The sequence below is a fragment of the Lytechinus pictus genome, chromosome 18, assembly GCF_037042905.1.
Source record: "Lytechinus pictus isolate F3 Inbred chromosome 18, Lp3.0, whole genome shotgun sequence".
Taxonomy (NCBI): domain Eukaryota; kingdom Metazoa; phylum Echinodermata; class Echinoidea; order Temnopleuroida; family Toxopneustidae; genus Lytechinus; species Lytechinus pictus.
In genome coordinates this window covers 6,033,567-6,042,905 of record NC_087262.1, presented here as the reverse complement: position 1 = coordinate 6,042,905, position 9,339 = coordinate 6,033,567, and positions in this window count along the sequence as shown.

Genomic DNA, 9,339 nt, shown 5'->3' with positions numbered 1-9,339 from the left:
ACTCCATTTAGACCAAATGGTACATGGACTAAATGACTATTGGACCAACTGGTTATTAGACAAAATGGTGAGTGGACGAAATGGCAATTAGTCCATGTGGATAGTGGACGAACTGCTGGTAGACCAAATGATAGTAGACGAGTTCGCCATTGGACGAATTGGCATTAGACCAAATGGAAATACAACCGCCACTGATAGTATACAGATCAGCGTGCATTACTTGCCAACATCATTATGAAACGCCACCCTAAATTGATTTAAAAGTATCATTTGGTGCGCTCTAAAAAAGTGAGATATATATAGGCCTATACATTTACACTGTAATAGGAACATTTAGACTGGCTCTATATCAAGTGGAATTATTGTTTCCAATTTCTTGGATTTAGCAAATTAATAATTTTGCTAAATTATGATTATCTTTGTAACGTGCCTTATGATGAAATTTATACTTTGGTGAGAATTTGATTACCATGATGTGAGTAATGTCAAGTATTCACCATTACATTCTTTCCATTTCAACTTAATTTAAATACCGTATACAATAAAACCAAGGCAACTCTTGGAGACTATGCATTTAGCTATACGCAGCTCCAAAATTATGGAACCAACTTCCCCTTAGAATAAGAATTATAGAATGACACAATCTGTACCTGCTTTAAAAACATTAATGAAGACACATCTGGGTCCATGGTATAAGTATATAGGAGTAATCAAAGCGCAGTAGAGTATATTTATATAGTGGCTGCGATTTTCAAATTTATCATATTTTTGTAATATTATTATAAAAAATAAATTATCTGCTTACTTATGAAGAAAACAATACAGCGAGGGTGAGAGAAAATAAATTTCTCCTTTCTTTTTTTTTTTTGATTTTTTTCTTTGAAATTTATAATCAGATTAAAAATCAATGTATTTGATTGTGGTGGGAGACCAATCCCAAATTAGATTAAAAATAAGATTGAGTTCTAAATTTCGTGGATTGAGATTTTCGCTCAAGGTTTGGATCGGGGGATCGGTCCCTCATCTGAAGAAACTAGAGAGCCCGAACTTCGGTTTAGGTAAATGATCATTTTGAAAACGACTGGAATCCCATTTGACTTTATTTTATTTTTTCCACTCCTTTTTGTTTCTTATTTGGTAATTCTCATACCCCCTTCCACTTTCTCAATTTGACCATTTTCCCTCCCACGTTTACCCCTTCTTGATAACTTGAATTTGATTACACAATTACAAATAATTGTCTCTACTTAAAGGGGTAATCCAGGATAAAAATTATTTAATTTGAACAGATAAAGAAAATCAGACAAACTAAACACTGAAAATTTGATCAAAATCGGACAAGGAATAACAAAATTATGACATATCAAAGATTTGCATTATTTCGGTGAAACATTTCTGTGCATGTCCTCAATTCAATAAGCAAACTGATAATGTCGTAACCCCCACTTGTTCGTTTTGTATTTGTTATATTTTTATTCAAATATTTCCCCAAATAACTAAAAAAAAAGTTGGATTGACGACTGATTTAATGCATAAGATATTACTTGCTGCAAATTATTAAGGGAGACATGTCGTCCACACTTGTATGTAAAAAATGAAATGATTATGATTTCATATAATAACACAAGAAAAAGGTATAGTGTGGATGTGACGTCATCAGCCCATCTAATTAATATTCATGACGACGTTCACTAAACTGTTTACACAAAATATTGCTAAACTTTAAAATTAAATAACTTAATTTGTTATCAGATGTCGATAACAAATTTGCTCGGTGAATTTTACTCTATTTAGATATAAATACTTTCAGCACGGAGTGCCCCTTTAATTAATATTCATATTTCTGTGTTACTTTGCATTTTGATTACTATTTGCCTTGCTATTTTTTTCATGACATGGACTAGTTGTAATGGTCCTTTGATTGATATATTTATCTTCAAGGCCTATACTCCCGGGCCCCTCTACAAGAGCGGAGGACTTTGAAAACTTCTCAAGACGGGTAAACGCATTATTATATCGAAACATTCCAAACTTCATGGTCAATACGTTCAATAATTTTACTCCAACCTCAATGAAGATATTTTTATGCAAAATAAAACAATAAAATTGCGTATATGCTTATAAAAATATTTTTATTCAAAACGATTTTTGCATGGATTAACATTAAGTCATTTCCCTTTTCGAATTGCCGAAAGTGCAAGAGTGTTAAAAAGAACTTTGAAGGGGGAGGGGGAATGCGTAATGTCACTGTACGTACCTCACACCAAAATTAATGTGTAGAAGAAAAAAAAAGGTGAAAGAGATGGAGACAGAAACAGAGAGAGGAATGGGGATGCCGTTAAATCCATGTTATTATCAGAATATTTCAAAAAAAAATTCTGTATCAACAATCATTTCACCATTAGCTCCACCATCATCATCTCCATGGCCTTCATCTTCACCATTGTCACCATCATCCTTATCATCTCCATCTTCAGTATTCAAATTATGAACTGATATTCCCATTCTGCTGTATAAAGGTATTATTGATTTTAATGAGCTTTGAAATATTATGGGGTTGTCATTTTCTTTCAAGCAATCTGCGTATGATGATAGTCCTCCTGCAAATTGTGTTTATTATAATTTGGTAGTAGATCACATTTGTAAAGAATTATATTTTTTTTAATTCTCTATGATTCATGCTGAAAACAGTTTTTTTAATATATCATGTTTTTTATGTTATGAAAAACATATATATAATATATATATATATATATATATATATATATATATATATATATATATATATATATATATATATATATATATATATATATATATATATATATATCAGAGAGAGAGAGACGGCAACTGTCAGAGAAGGACTGGCGGTGAATGCGATTGTGGCATGATCAACATGAGTTCTCCAAAAATGAAAAGTATTTCAACTGTGACAAGTTGACGTCTGTCTGTTCGAATTACTGATTACTGTTCCGTTTTTTTTATACAAAATAATAAATTCGTCACTGGTTTATGATATTATTTTGTTTAGGCATGGTGGGCACAATGTCGCCTCAACAATATCATAGATTATCATGCTGTTTAATGGGCAAGCGGAAAGCAGTAAGAATCAAATTAGTATCTCGCATTTATTTTCCCATTCTCGAGAATCTTGTTTTTATTAGATAATGGGCACGCCCTGACCAATTTTACGCTCAGATGATATAATTGGGAATAATGCGTGTCGCGTAGAAATTTTAATTATTACTCCGGTAAGCGGAATGAGAAAGGGAAAAGGGAACAAAACGCCATTACGAGCCATTCATCCGGGGTTTATATCTATGGAAGCAGGAGACCGTCAAAAACACGGATATACGTCGTGTCGTAATTCAATTTACTACACGACGTAAATAATTACGTAGTGTAGTAATTCGAATTACTACACGACGTAATTATTTACGTAGTGTAGTAATTCGAATTACTACACGACGCAATTCTGAATTACTGCCCAACGATTTAATGTCATGACGTTAAATGAATTAGTGTCGCTACATCAAATAATTAAGGTCGTGTAGTAATTCGAATTACTACACGACGTAAATAATTACGTAGTGTAGTAATTCCAATTACTACACTACCTAAAGAATTACGTCGTGTAGTAAATAATTACTACACGACGTAATTCCGAATTACTGCTCAACGATTTAATGTCATGACGTTAAATCAACCAATGGGATCGTTCGTTATAAACATATAAAGCAATGCCAGCGCGGGGGAACTTGAATGCCGGCCGATCGCGCCGGAGTTATCGACCAATAGCGCCCGACCAATAAGGATTTTGAAGATAGTGAACTATAAATCAATAGATTTTGTGTACCGTGTCTACAAAAGCACGAATTGAAATTGAAAGTAAGTTAAAAGATATCGGTATCAAGAGTAAACGATTATCTAATGAAGTTGGAACGAAAAAACTTATAAACATCGATTAGCATTGGTAATGATTAATAATTATGTATTGGAAGATGTCTGACATTGTGTTTTATTGCAACACTTAAGGGGAAGAAAATGATGTTTAATTTATGAGTTGTCAAGGTATGCATCAATTTGTAAAGACATCCAACTTCTATTTGTTATATGTATTTTATTTTGTATATGAATTGAAGTTGTAAAAAAAAAACTACTGAATACAACAAAAAATAATAATGATAAGAATAAAAAAACTCATACTGATTGGTGGTTCCGGGAGCCGGATGAGGGGCGCGTATGGATGACAACAAAACTAAGAAGGTGATTTTTTGGGTCTTTAAAAAAAAAATTATGCCCACAATTCAAAACCAGGATAAAAACACACAGACCATGACCCATAGGAGTAGTTAATGGTGTATGTGTTTGGGAGGGAAGGGGTGACGGACACAACTTTTGTTCTCTTCAGTGAGGATTTCTATTAATTTTTTTTGCTTTTTTGTTGTTGGAGAGGCTAGTTGTTTTTTGCAGGCGTAACCGTTATTCCAAATAATTATGGGCCACGGGGGGGGGGGGGTGGCAAACATGGCGTAAAAGACAAAATCTGTTAAAAATGCAAGAGAGCAAAAAAATGAAACTATACAGGAACATCAGTCACTCAATTTTGTTGCATGCACAAGAGCGTAAAATGAAATGTGCCGTTTTTCGAAATGAAATATATTTTTTAAATTTGAGTGACTGATGTCTTTTACGCCATGTTTGCCCACCCCCCCCCCCCCCGTGGCCCATAATTATTTTGGACTAACGGTTACGCCTGCAAAAAACAACTAGCCTCCCCAACAAAAAAAAAGCAAAAAAAAATAATAGAAATCCTCACTGAAGAGAACAAAAGTTGTGTCCGTCGCCCCTTCCCTCCCAAACACATACACCATTAACTACTCCTATGGGTCATGGTCTGTGTGTTTTTATCCTGGTTTTGAATTGTGGGCATAAATAAACCCGAAAAATCACCGTCTTTGTTTTGTTGTCATCCATACGCGCCCCTCATCCGGCTCCCGCAACCACCAATCAGTATGAGTTTTTTTATTCTTATCATTATTATTTTTTTTTTGTATTCAGTAGGTTTTTTTTACAACTTCAATTCATATAAAAAATAAAATACATATAACAAATAGAAGATGGATGTCTTTACAAATTGATGCATACCTTGACAAACTCATAAATTAAACATCATTTTCTTCCCCTTAAGTGTTGCAATAAAACACAATGTCAGACATCTTCCAATACATAATTATTAATCATTACCAATGCTAATCGATGTTTATAAGTTTTTTCGTTTCAACTTTAATAGATAATCGTTTACTCTTGATACCGATATCTTTTAACTTACTTTCAATTTCAATTCGTGCTTTTGTAGACACGGTTCACAAAATCTATTGATTTATAGTTCACTATCTTCAAAATCCTTATTGGTCGGGCGCTATTGGTCGATAACTCCGGCGCGATCGGCCGGCATTCAAGTTCCCCCGCGCTGGCATTGCTTTATAGGTTTATAACGAACGATCCCATTGGTTGATTTAACGTCATGACATTAAATCGTTGAGCAGTAATTCGGAATTACGTCGTGTAGTAATTATTTACTACACGACGTAATTCTTTAGGTAGTGTAGTAATTGGAATTACTACACTACGTAATTATTTACGTCGTGTAGTAATTCGAATTACTACACGACCTTAATCATTTGATGTAGCGACACTAATTCATTTAACGTCATGACATTAAATCGTTGGGCAGTAATTCAGAATTGCGTCGTGTAGTAATTCGAATTACTACACTACGTAATTATTTACGTCGTGTAGTAATTCGAATTACTACACTACGTAATTATTTACGTCGTGTAGTAAATTGAATTACGACACGACGTATATCCGTGTTTTTGACGGTCTCCTGCTTCCATATATATCTACTCATCGACTCGTACAAGAAATGATAATTGAATTTACCCTCAAATCTACGTCGGGAATAAAAGCATTATTATCGGATGGGCTGTTGCATTTAGTCCGCCGTTTTGGAGAAAAGATTTTCGTTTCAATGTGGGGGAAGGAAATGCTTAGGCAGTGCGTGCACTGTACGAACAGAATCCATTATCAACGCGTAATGGTTCGAGAACCCCCAAATCAAATCACTGCATTGTTCATAATTGACGTTTTAAGTGCTGACAATAGAGGAAGAAAGATTGTGGTGACTTCCAATTAGCAATTATTATACGAACATTGCTTCTAACCGGCTAATGAGTTTAAGTGTACGGTTGTTTGATAATGCCATTATAAAGAGCCGAATCAAAGTCATAATAAATCGAGGCTGATCCTCGTTAAGGGTTTTTTTAAACTGTACAAGAAATTACATTTCTATTCGGTAATTGCGACCTACTTTAGTGTAGGATTACATACTCTATGAATATTATTATCCGCTATTAGACTATATGACATATGCAATTCGTGTTTCTATTTCAAAATTTTATATTTTCTCGAGGAGAGTGGGTTGGAGTGGGACACAAAATCTTGATGACAAACTCGAACCATTTTCTACGTAGTTTGGTAAAAACGAATTTAAACAACCTGTATAGAAGTTTAAACCTGTGCTGTTACTTGAACTACTCTGTTATTCTTTATGAGTTTGTTAAAAGATTAACAATTTTTTTCATTCAAACTGCAATGTTCAGTTTAAAGGGTTTTTTTTTCAAACAATAAATGCTAGAAATTGAAGATTGTTGAAAAGCTTTGTTCCGACTTTAAACAATATATTTCATAGTTTTCATGATTATATAGTAAAAAAAATACTGTTTGGGTTTAACAGGGCCCGCGGAACGGTTTTCAAAGTGGGGGAAGGGACCGACCATGTGAAAAGTCACAATCAGATGGTAATTTTTACGTTTTTGTACACAGTTTTGGTTTAAAAAAAAGGTTGGAGCTGAAGCCCCCGAGCCCCCCCCCCCCCCCCCCGTTCCGCAGCCCCTGCTTAAGGTGGTAAATAATTTGAATATACTATATGCCATAAAAGTTATTTGACAAAGTCCTACAATATATACTTTTTTATTCAAATGTTGTAAAAGAAAGAGAATAATGGTAGGCCTAGCTTAAATCAAAGTCCCCCAGAGCTATCCTCCCTTTTGAAAACTTTGGTGAGCATGGTGAGGCTGAAAGATTGTTTCTTCCCACTCTAAAAACAATTAGTAAAATTTTACCCAATATTGGGTAGAAAGGAAGCATGCATGTTTGCTGGGTTTTTTACACTACATTTCAACGCAACATTGCAGCGTAACATTTACAAAATATTGGGTATCTTTTTACCCAACCAACATGCATGTTCCCATTTTACCCAATATTGGGTAAACCTTTCCTCTTAGAGTGCCGTGAATCGAACCCGGGCCCCCAGCAAAGTTCTTCTCGATAAGGTAATGTATTTAGCTCAAATTCATTTATTCAACTCAAATCCAACTTTTCGGCGCCACGTCTTTTTTTTTCAGGGATACACGATAAACTAACAATTACGAGATACTGAATATTAAAATAATTGATTTTATATTACGTACAATAATTTATTACAAAAATATGATAATAATTATATTGTTATTTTAATTATACTTTACAAACAAAATTTGAAACCATCAGATTGTCCTTTTGGTTAGATATTCCTTTACCCTGATGCACTTTCATCTCAAATGCCCTCCTAAAAAGGAATCGAGGAAAACACTGCACCAACGTTGTACAAAAACAATAATAATCAAAGATGTTAGTTTCTATTTTTCCTTGGTTCCCCTGTAGGGGGCCTTGCCTTTTTAATCCGCTTTTGTTGGTGAAGTGAAAATGTAGAGTATATTGAATTATGCGAGGCATTAAGTGGTTTAGCAGCAAATTAGATTAGCTTCATCGGAGGCTACTTATGCCTCTTTCACATCGGTAGAAATCATGACAGATATATTTCGACTTGGTGCTGCGCTCCACTCGATTGCACATCTACATGTATAATGCTACAGTTGCATCAGCGAAAATAACGCCACACCGATCAACGCTATTACGTTATTTCGAATGACATGTAATTTTATCAGTTTCAACTCGGTTTCATTGGTAGGACTATAGGGGCGGATCCAGGATGTTCCAAACTAAGAGGGGGGGGGGCAAACAAATTGAAAAGCAAAAAAAAAAAAGTTTTCATCCAAAATTTAAGGTCATTTCCTCCACGGAAAATTTGACAAGCATGAGGTAAATTTGACTTGCCCGAATGCTACTTTTATGAGAGCCACACTCTTTAAAAAAAATTATTAGCCAATGTTTTCGACTTTCAGAATGGTCAAAATCAACAAAACGTCTGGGTACATTTTTAACAATTAATTTGGTCATAGTGACCATCACAATCGATATACCCTCTTTAGACAAAAAATCCTGGTCAGAAGGACTCGGGTATCAGTATATTATTTGGGACACACTCCGTTCTGGATTTTTTTTGTACCCGGAAGTCTGGTCACATCTGACCCTTTTTCGGGTCATTTTGAATCCGGAATGGATAGTGGTTTTTGACTGATTTCCGAGTCGAATTCGATCCACTCTTTAATTTCAAGGTGTCTTCGTCACACCTTAGAATGTGGTCATCTCATATCACCGAACGCTGACTAGTGCTATCTTGGCACAATCTCCCTCTCTTTCTTCAGACTGGGATTCGAACCAGGCCCCTAGACAGAGAGACCATTGATATGACCATTAAGATTTAATATCTGCTAGTGTACTTGAAAAACCTAAGTCTTTGTATAACATTAAGCCAAAATAAAAATGATTGAATAAAAAAGAAAAATGTAATATTGGTATTTCTAAGTAACAAAAATATGCCATATGTCACATTTGATGTATTTTGGATTGCGTGAACCAGAGAGTTGCTAAGATTTTGTAAAGGGATGTATTATGAAAATCTTAGTCAATGAACCTATACAAATTTTAAATCTTTAATCTTGATAAAACTCGTGCTATATCTTCATACTAATTTAATTGATTTTAAACTGTGTTAATTTCAAAATATGTGACACTTATGATTTAGATAAAACGCTGATAATTTACAAAAAACGGTGAAACGAAATGAAATATTGAGTACTATTCCTGTGTTTGTTAAGACATATGTATAATGTTAATTTTCTTATTACATATAAATCTTAAAAGAATGATGCATTTTCTACAAATATGATACCATCAAAAACACATTACCCAAAATCGTGAGTGGTGGTATAAAAAAATGTCGTTAGTAACAAAGATTATATGTTAACCTCGTTGCAATAGTCAATATAAAATTTAGTTTTCTTTAATAACTTTAACATGAATTTGGTTAAATGTCTGGCTTTTGACTGACTT